Source organism: Herpailurus yagouaroundi, unplaced genomic scaffold (genome assembly GCF_014898765.1).
Source record: "Herpailurus yagouaroundi ecotype Mexico unplaced genomic scaffold, PumYag 67793, whole genome shotgun sequence".
NCBI lineage: Eukaryota > Metazoa > Chordata > Mammalia > Carnivora > Felidae > Herpailurus > Herpailurus yagouaroundi.
Window position 1 is genome coordinate 2,615,457 of NW_024420586.1, and position 11,183 is coordinate 2,626,639.

Sequence of the window (11,183 nt, forward strand, 5' to 3'; positions counted from 1 at the left end):
GGATCTAAAAACGCTGTTCTATTTGCGTCAAAATAAGATGGCAAGAACGAACATTCAGAGAGCAGTGATTTTTGGGGTGGTTGTTCTTTTTAAATAAATCAGCTGTAGAATTTGAGCTAATGTTTTTTAAATATATCGCCTTACTTGATTTAAGAATGTAGAACCATACTAAAGCCTGTTTTGTAAATTTATTATTGTGAAACCTCTTTGTGAGAAAAATGTAAATGACAGAAATACACAGCTGGAGGCCAGTGGTTCTACAACTAACCTTAAATTAAGTCATCCAGTGCCCATTTCTAATCTAAAACTGAGGATCTCCTACCCTAACCCCCCTCCACCCCCCGCCGCCATTTTCTCTCTACACCAATATCCCCATGAATTTACAGTGAGGTGTGTGGCTAAAAGCGATCATTATCTCTTTCCAGCAAACTTGAACATGTCATGTTTCCCAAGAGGCCAAGATAGCACACGGTGTACTTTTTTGCTGAAGTAGACTAGTTCGTGGGAAAAAATAGAGAATCACCTGAATCCTAAGGAAATAGGGAAATAAGCTTACTTTTTCTGATTTAAACTATAAAACAAGCTTTAAAAAAACTGTAAGCCATAAAATATACTTTAAAATGACATACATTCAACTTTGAACATTTGCGTTTTCATACATTATTCTTGAACGTTTAAAATGGGTGAATTTTGATTCTTGTGTATTAGCCAACAAACATACATTTTGAAGTATACATAGTGTAGCACTGACCTGTACAGAGAAAGACTTACGTTCTTGATTCAAGCAGGAATTGAAATGTGTCTGTGTTGTGTGTAGCTGGTATATATACCTACAGTGAGCAATGTCATGTGATTACACCCCTTATGGCATGACTTGGCCTCATATATGACATTCCGTTATATCCAAAACGTCTTTTTTAAAAATACTGTTTCTGTGTGCTGTGTCTTTTCACCAATCTTTATATTCACTATGTAGAGTCCATTCCTCAAAAAAAAAAAAAAGTTATATGTGATCTATGATACCTCCCTCACTTTCATTTAAGAAAAAAAAGGGTATAGATGGGTCTAGTGCTGTAAGGAGCATTCTGCTTCTCTGACACCAAGCAAAGTAAAACCACATCATTTATACTAACTCCTCTAGGTAATTCCTGTATTCAATTACTATTCCCACCAATTACTGGAAAGTAATGGGAGCTCCCAAATACCTTGAGGGCATCTTTTCACACTGGTAGAGTCCCACTGGGAAAAGGCAGGCTGTCTTTTCCTAGCCCTCTAACATAAGTATTACAGGATACTCCTCAAATCTGCTACCTTGCAGTCTGAAATGTCCCGAGGCATGTCAGAGGCTTCGGTCTAAGAATGATGGTAGAGTTGGAAGAAGTTCCAAGGAAGGGGGTTGTGAGGATTTAGGATACTCTATAACCTTTCCTTGCCCGCTTTTTTTTGTTTGTTTGTTTGTTTGTTTGTTTTTTGTTTTGTTTGTTTTTGGCTTTTCAGAAGCCTAGCATCTGTGATAAGGTAGTCACTTTTCATGTAACTAGCTCCCACTTTAATCTCTGGGAATCAAAGAGTTGTATTTTCAATGAACTCTAATAAAGTTACATATGCATTCCCTTTCCTCTTGAAAACTGTTTGGACAGGCGCTTTATAGCTGTTGATGGTTTTTAAGGCATCTTGTTGGGGTCCAGTCCATCTCAGTCCCTCAGGATGCACCAGCATCCTCCCAAATCAGTACCAACTTCCGCTGGTACACACCAAGACCTCTACACTGACACATTCCAACAGGTTGGTAGCTGTTGTCCTAAATATTTTTTTTTTCTGGTCCCTATTGCAGACAGAACCTTCAAAATGCAATCTGAGCAGTGCCTGGGTGATTCGGTCGGAAAAGCATGCTACTCTTGATCTTGGGGTTGTGGGTTCGAGCCTCATATTGGGTATAGAGATTACTACAATAATAATATTTTTCTAAAGTTTATTTCTTTTGAGAAAGAGAGCGTGCACATGCAAGCCAGGGAGGGGCAGAGAGAGAATCCCAAGCCCAACTCCGGGCTCGATCTCACGATCTGAGAGATCGCAACCTGAGCCAAAATCAAGAGTCAGACGCTTAACTGACTGAGCCACCCAGGTGCTCCTAAGCTTTTTTTATTTTTTAATGCAATCTGAGAATCCCCAAATTTTCCAGCCTTTCACCTTGTTGTTTTTACAACCCAGTAGAATAACTTGAGACTTTATGTTGCATGACTGACAGGAAATCCGTGTCTTCGTGAATGTTGGAGGCTTCCTGGCTAATGCCTACATATCTTGGTTGTTGCTGGTCACCTGTTGCTTGGAATAGCTCCTCATAGCTTCTGTCCTATTATCTATCTCTAGCTTTCTGGTCTGTCATCACATCTCCACGTTTCTCCAGCTCTTTCTGTGTACTTCCTGCCTCACAAACTTGACTCTCCCTCCAATTCTCTAGCAAAGCAAAAACCTAAAGCCATCACAAGGAAACTTCAGTCGCTTTAAACAGGACATGACTTCTAGAGATCCCTAAACTGGGATGTCTTCTCTCGCCATCTGTAAGTCAGAATTGTAATCATTAGGTGGGAACCCTCTCCTAAGCATATCAAAGGGTTTGTCCTGGGGCGCCTGGGTAGCTCAGTTGGTCCGACTTCAGCTAAGGTCATGATCTCACGGCATGTGGTTTCGAGCCCCATGTCTGGCTCTGTGCTGACAGCTCGGAGCCTGGAGCCTTTTTCGGATTCTGTGTCTCCCTCTCTCTCTGCCCCTCCCCTGCTCATGCTCTGTCTCTCTGTCAAAAATAAATAAACATTAAAAAAAAAAAAAAAAGAGGAGCCCCTGGATGGCTCATTTGGCTAAGTGTCTGACTTCAGTTCAGGTCATGATCTCACGGTCCATGGGTTCGAGCCCCACATTGGGTTTTGTGCTGACAGCTCAGAGCCTGAAGCCTGCTTTGGGTTCCGTGTCTCCCTCTCTCTCTGCCCCTCTCCAGCTCGCACTCTGTCTCTCAAAAATAAATAAGCATTTGAAAAAAGTGTAAATTGATTATAATCGACTTTAAAAAAAGAAAAAAAAAAGGGATTGTCCCATCTCCTCTCTTCCCCAATCTCATGAGTCCTTAAATCCACGCCTTGGGCTCAGCTAGGAGAGTACCAGGTCCCTAAACGTCCAAAAGGAATGTGGGCACACACACACAAAAAACCCTCAAAAGGGCACTTCCCCCATGAGACAGTGTATCTGAAATATAGTAGAACTGGGGTGCCTGGGTGGTCCAATTGATTAAGCATCTGACTTCGGCCTAGGTCATGATCTTGTGTTCCCGAGTTCCAGCCCCGCATCGGGCTCTGTGCTGACAGCTCAGATCCTGGAGCCTGCTTCGGATTCTGTGTCTCCCTCTCTCTGCCCCTCCTTTGCTCATACTCTGTCTCTCTCTCTCAAAAATAAACATTAAAAAATTTTTAGAAAAAAAAAAGAAATATAGTAAAACCTTGGTTTGTGAGCATAATCCTTCTGGGAAACATGCTTATAATCCAAAGCACTTGTGTATCAAAGTGAATTTCAAGAACCATTGGCTCAGTTGTGATTATGTGACGTTTGGCATCACGTACTACTCATATTGCAAGACATCACTCCTTGTAAGTAACTTGTTTTGCGAGTGTTCCACAGGATAAGCAAACATTTCTCTTTTTTAATAGCTTTTATTTATTTAAAAAAAATTTTAATATGTATTTATTTTTGAGAGAGAGAGAGAGAGAGAGAAAGACAGAGCGTGAGTGGGGGAGGGGCAGAGAGCGAGGGAGACACAGAATCCGAAACAGGCTCCGGGCTCTGAGCTGTCAGCACAGAGCCCCACGCGGGGCTCGAACTCAGGAGCGGTGAGATCATGACCTGAGCTGAAGTCGGACGCTCAACCGACTGAGCCACCCAGGCGCTCCCACAAGCAAACATTTCTAATAAATTTTAACTTGATAAACGAGCGATGTCTTGCAATACAAGTAGTACATGATGCCAAATGTCACAAGATCACAACTGAGCCAATGGTTCTCTCTCTCTCTCTCTCTCTCTCTCTCTCTCTCTCTCACTGCGGGATTATGGATGATCATCTCCCGTGCTCGGATGCGGTGTTTGGTGTTTGGCCACGGTGTCTGGCAGAAATCAGTAATTTTTCAGAACGTTGGAAGGTGCCCACAACTGGCACTAGTGTGTTTTCTGTCACTTCAAAGCACTGATGGACAGTCCTTTGCTTTTCCAGACAAGAGTAAGCCTAAGAATGCTTTGCTTCATTCTAGGTCAGGCTGCCTGCAGAGAGGGACCCTTTCCTCTGCTGCCTTATCGCCAGTTGCATTAAATACAGTCTATGAGAAGTTAATTCACATTGTAATGTAGTCAATATCTGTTAGTGACAGTGAAAGTCATCCTACACAATAACCCTCCTCTCTCGTTGCCTTCACACCAGCCACAAAAGTTTTCAAAGATAAGTGCAGGTTAGTTTGTTTTTCTTTATATTTTGTGTTTTCTTGGGGCGCCTGGGTAACTCAGTTGGTTAAGCATCCGACTTCGACTCAGGTCATGATCTCACAGTTTGTGAGTTCAACCCCTGCGTCAGGCTCTGTGCTGATAGCTCAGATCCTGGAGCCTGCTTCAGATTCTGTGTCTCCCTTGCTCTCTGCCCCTCCCCTGCTCGCAGTCTGTGTGTCTCTCTCTAAAAAATAAGTAAACATTAAAAAATTCTTTATTTTGCATTTTCTTTATTATTTTGTATTGTATTACAGGATTGTAATCATTTTAAATGAATATTTTTGGGTTGTGGAATGAGTCATCTGAATTTCCATTATTTCTTAGGAGGAAATTTGCTTTGATATACAAGTGCTTTGGATTATAAGCATGTTTCCGGAACGGGTTATGGTTGCAAACTAAGGTTTTACTGTACTTATGTTTTGTTATTTCACCAATGTGGGGAATTACCTCAATGAAAATGAATTGATAACCTGGCTTATCTCTGTATGGCCAAGAGGACTCAACAATGTGATTCTGGAACCAAATGCTTCTTCATATTTCACTTCCATCCTTAAAGCCCTAGCAAGCAATTCTCTGCTGGCAGTTGTGAGAATAACTGTTTTGTGCTTGTGGCCAGCTAACAAGTGTTTGAAAACATTCAGGTTTGGTCTCAGAGTCCCCAATACATGGTGACAGGTTTAGACAACATGGGGTGCTATGTGAGTCAGCACAAAGGTAGGGGGGTGTAATTCGGGCTTGAGAGGGTCTAACAAGTCTCAGAGGCAGTAATTTCTTTCTTTTAAAAAATTTTTTAAATGTTTATTTTTTAGAGAGAGAGAGACAGACAGAGTGTGACTGGGGGAGGGGCAGAGAGAGAGGGAGACACAGAATCCGAAGCAGGCTCCAGGCTCCGAGCTGTCAGCACAGAACCCGACATGAGGCTCCAACCCATGAACCATGAGATCATGACCTGAGCTGAAGTCAGACGCTTAACCGACTGAGCCACCCAGGTGCCCCGAGGCAGTAATTTCTAAATTCAGGGCAAAGGGAAGAATAGAGGGGAAAGGGAAGAGAGTAAAGGATCCCCCACAGCGCAGGGCGTTCCAGGCCTAGAAGAGACAGCAAGGCAGCTTTATTTAGAGAACCGCTGATAATTCTGTAGGATGACAGCATAGTACACAAGAAGGGGAGAGGGAAAAGAAGAACCACCAAGGCTGCTGCGTATAGACCGAGGCAGTAAAGGCTTCTCCCCTCCTGTGTGGCCTCTCACGCCATGCTTTTTCCACTATACCATGCTGTCATACTGATGAACATATTAAATGATCTTGCATTTTTACTCCTACTTAATTCCATAAATTATTTGCTATAGTAATCTAATAGTAATCTAATTTATCCTAATCTACTATGCTAATTTACTTATTCATGCCGTCGGTATGTATGAACACCTACTGTGTGTCACGTCCTGTTCTAAGCATTGGGGAATCTGTCAGAGACCAAAACATATAAAAAGCCTTGCCATCTCAAAGATTACATAAATCAGATAGTAAACAAAATAAATAAGCAAATTTTGTGGCCTATTAGAATGTGATGAGCGCTATGGGAAATAACAGAGCAGGGTAAAAGATTAGTGAGAGTGTTCCAGTTTTAACTGGGATAATCAACGCAGGAGGTTGCTTTTGAGCTTTGACTTGAAGGAGGTGAAGGACCAGACTGTGTAAAGCTTTTTAGACCATTGTAAGGCCTTGGCCTTTGAGAAATTGGGAACCATTGGCAGCTCTTGAGAAGAGGAGCACTACCACTAACACTAAGGCTGCTCGTGTAAATGATAGAATTCAGGCCTAAATATAATGGACAACATGGTGACTATAGTTAACACTACTGTACAGGATATTTGAAAGTTGCTAAGAGATTAAATCCTAAAAGTTCTCATCACAAGGAAAAACGTTTTTTTCCTCTTCTATCTGTACGAGATGATGGATGTTAACTTATTGTAATCGTTTCACAATATATTTATGTCATTATGCTGTATGCCTGAAACTTCTACAGTGCTGTATGTCAGTAACATTGGAAGAAAAGAAAACCACTGGAAATACAATATGCACGCACAAATAAATAAAAAGTTAGGCTATTAAACAATGAAAGTGGATGAACATGTAAGCAGGGACCTGGGGTAAGGAGACTCATCTAACAATGAAATAGAAGCTAAAGGAGACACTGTGGGAAGTGGCAAGACTCAGCAAATATTCTGAAGGTAGAGCCAACTGGATTTCCTGGATGTAGCGATAAAGGAAAGAGAGGAGATGAGGAAGTCGCCTAGGTTTCCATCCCGAGTGACTGGAAGGATGGAATTGGCATTTCCTGACATGGGGAAGACCTCAAGAGGAGCAGGTTTGAAATGAGTGGGCGTGAAAAGAGAAGGGGGCACACCAAGGGCTGGGAGCCATCCAGAGAACAGGGAGCAGGTGTAGGAGACCGGAGTATGGTATGCTACAAGCTGGAGAGACTAGTAGAAGTTGCTCAATGTTCACCATCAATAAAAGGTGCAGTGAACATTGCCATTTTGTTTTCTTTTAATTTTTTTAATGTTTATTTTTGAGAGAGACTGTGAATGTGGGAGGGGCAGAGAGAGAGAGAGAGAGAGAGAGAGAGAGAGAGAGAGAGACAGGGGATCTGAAGCGGGCTCTGTGCTGACAGCAGAGAGTCCCATGTGATGTGGGACTCGAACTCATGACCTGTGATATCATGACCTGAGCTGAAGTCAGATGCTTAACCAACTGAACCACGCAGGTGGCCCGAATGTTGCTGTTTTAACTGAATACATTTACCTTGAAATACAGTGTAGACAATGTCCCCTTGAAAATGAAAATGTCAGGGGTGCCTGGATGGTTCAGTCCGTTAAGCTTTCGACTCTTGGTTTTGGCTCAGGTCAGGACCTCAGGGTTCAAGAGGTCAAGCCCAGAGTCGGGTTCTGCACTGACAGCACGGAGCCAGCTTGGGATGCTCTCTCCCTCTCTCTCTCAGCCCCTCCCCTGCTCGTTCGCTCTCTCTCTCTAAATAAACTTTTAAAAATTTTTAAATGAAAATGTCAAAAAGAACAAGTGTTTAAAAAGTTCATCATTTTTGTGCTCCTTCTGAAATAATGAAAAATAACCCTATGCTTCAGAAGCCTCAACATTGCAAGCCACATTTTCATGAAGTGTTTATGGGATTACCAAGGGGCTGAAAGAAGTAGAACTAGGACTGGGCCCTGGGGCATACCAATAGTAGGGAGTCATCCAGGAAAAGATGGAGAACTGTCAAGGAGCCTGAGGAGTAGCGAGTGAGATAAGGGTAAAAGAGTGTGGTGTGGGAAGCCAGATAGAAAAGTATTTATTGTAAGTTGTTTTAATTCCACTATCTATAAAAGATTAAATGAATGTCATCATTTTAATGAAATGTATCTACTTGGGAACACAATGTGTAGACAATGCCTCCTTGTAAATGAAAATGCTAGAAAGAACAAATTCCCTCCAAAGTTAATCATTTTTATGTTCTTTATGAGCCAATGAAAAGCAATACTATAGAAGCCTCAAGGTACAAGCCACATATTCATAAGCACAGCATTTCAGTAGATGTGCGTACACACACACACACACACACACACACACACACACACACCCACACACACATCCTAAGTGTGAGCGCCAGAGTTGAGGTGAGCAGGAGCCATGAAGAGCTGCTACATGGTGTTTGCGCAATGAAAGAAGTGAAAAAAAACCTCCTTCAGTAATTACTGTTGCCAAAAGCACAGCTTTAGGGTTTGAGTGTGGTTAAGGATAGAGACGGGATTGAAGCCAGGCTCTGAGGTTATTTATTGGTTCTAAAACGAAGTTCTTAAAAAAAGAAAAAAAAAAACAGTAATCGCATAGCTCTCTCCGGACAAACTGTCTTTGTCCATTCAGGGCAGAGAGGGACTTTAGGTAAGTCAGTTCGGGCCGCCACAGCGCAGGGCGGTGGGAGCTGAAGGAGAAGCTGGGAAAGCATTACGTGAGCAACAGGGCTCAGGCCGAAGCACGGCTGAGCTTCATGCTTCCCAGGGACTTGAGAAGAGAGCAGCACTGTTTGGGTGAGGGGCATTAATTTAATGCTAAGTATAGGTGAGGCAGGATAGCCCTGTGATATTGAAGTCTCAATATCGTCAAGATGGTAAGTCTCCCTAAATTGGTCTACGTATTCAAAACAATCCATATTGAAAACCCAGCAGGCTCTTTGTTTTTCTTTTTTCTTTTTCTCTTCTTCTTCTTCTTCTTGGCAGAAATTGACAGGCTGTTTCTGAAATTTATATGGAAGTGCCAAAGCTCTAGAAGGGCCAGAACAGTTTTGAAAAATAACATAGTTAGAAGTCTTAATACTTTCCAATTTCAAAATGTACCATGAAACTACAGAAATCAAGACAGTGTGGTACTGGCTTAAGTTTGGACATGCAGATCAATGGAAAGGTGTTGAGAGTCCAAAAATATGGTCAATTGATGGTCAATTGATTTTCTACAAAGTTGCTAAGGCAATTCAATAGGGAAGGGAAATAGTGCTGGGACAATTGCATATCCACATGTAAAAAGATGGAGTTAAAGCCTTCCCTCACACTATACACAAAAGTTAATTCAAAATATATCATAAGCTAAATATAAGAGCTAAAACTGTTAAACTTTAAGAAGAAAACCGAGGATTAAATCTTTGTGAACTTGAGTTAGGTAAAGTGTTCTTAAATAATGATACCCACTGAATGATTCATGGAAGAAGAAATAAATTGGACTTAAAGTTAAAAACTTTTGCTCTGCAGAGATACCATTAAGAAAATGAAAAGACAAGCAACAGACTGGAAGAAAACATTTGCAAATCATGTATCTGAGACAGACTTGTATCCAGAATATATAAAGAACTCTCGCAATTCAATAATAAAATAAGCAACCCAACTTAAGAATGGACGGGAATAGCTATTTTACCAAAGAAGAAATATGAATGGCTAATAAGTACATGAAAAGATGCTCAGCCTCATTAGTTATTAGAGAAATACAAATGAAAACCGCACCTACTAGAATGTCTAAAAACAAGAGACAGTATCAAGTATTGTTGAGGATGTGGAGAAACTGGAGCCCTCACACACTGCTGATAAGAACATAAAATGGTGCAGCTATCTTAGAAGAAAGTTTGGCTGCTCCACAAAATGTTAAACATAGATTTACCATAGGACTCAGCAATTGCACAACTAGATCTTTGCCAAGAGAAATGAAAACATGTTTTCATAAAAACGTGTACAGAAACGTTCATATGAGCATTATTCCCAACAAAAACTTGTACACATATGTTCATGGTATTATTCAAAATAGCCCAAAATGCAAACAACCCAAATATCCATCACCTGGTGAAGGGATTGACAAAATGTGCTATGTCCATACCATGGAATTTGCTCAGGAATAAAAAGGAATGAACAACGTGGAAGAACCTCAAAATCACTATGCTCAGCGAACAAGCCAGATGCGAAAGACTGCATATTGTATGATTTCATTTATATGAAATGTCCAGAAATTGTCTGTAGAGACAAAGCCCATTAGTGGCTGCCGGCAGCCAGAGATGGAAATGGGGATTGACTGTAAATAGATACGAGGGATTTCTTTGGGGTGGCAGAAAATTAAAAAATCTGGGTTGTGGTTGCACAGCTCTGTAAATTTACTAAAAACCATTGAATTGTATACTTCAGATGAATGAATTTCATAGCATGCAAATTTTATCTCAAAGCTGATTCTTTTATTTTTGAGAGAGAGACAGAGACAGAGAGAGTCGAACCGGGGTGGGGCAGAGGGCGGGAGACACAGAATCTGAAGGAGACACCATGCTCCAAGCTGTCAGCATAGAGTCCAACGTGGGGCTCGAACCCACGAACCATGAGATCACGACATGAGCTGAAGTTGGATGCTCAACGGACTAAGCCACCCAGGCACCCCTCAAAGGTGATTTTTTAAAAAGAGTATACTCGTAATTGCGTATGAATTCCAGCTCTGTTAGTTATAAACTGTGGGATTGTGGGCCCGTTATCTAATCTTTTGTGGACTCAGTTTGCTCACTTGTAAAGTGGGAATAATACCATCTACGTCGTCAGATTGTTGTGAAGGTTAAATAAAGTTAATACTTGTTGAGCCATTGCCAATATTTAACTGTACTGTAATTTTTTATGAATATTATTTTTTGTGACATTTCTACTTCCAGTGCAAGTTTCTGACAATGAAGCATATTATATTATCAATGAATTTTATTTTTCATTCACATACCATAAGATTCACCCCTTTTAAACCATACAATTCACTGGTTTTTAGTATATTCACAAAATTGTGCAACCATCACCCCTAGTTCAACGTTTTTTATTGAAGTATAGTTGGCATATAATAATGAGTTTAGGTGTACAACATAGTGATTCAATATTTCTACATTTTTATCACCTCAATGGGTTTTCTTAATTGGCTGATTAACTATTCAGAACGTAAGAGAAATTCTAAATTTATAAACTTACAAATGTGTGAGTTCCTAAATGTAGGAACTAAATTCCTCCATTCAAACATAATACATTGTAGTCTCTACCATCACTTAACCAATGAATACATTTATTAAAATAGAACTTTCCATTTTAGGTAAACTGTTGTACCTAAAAC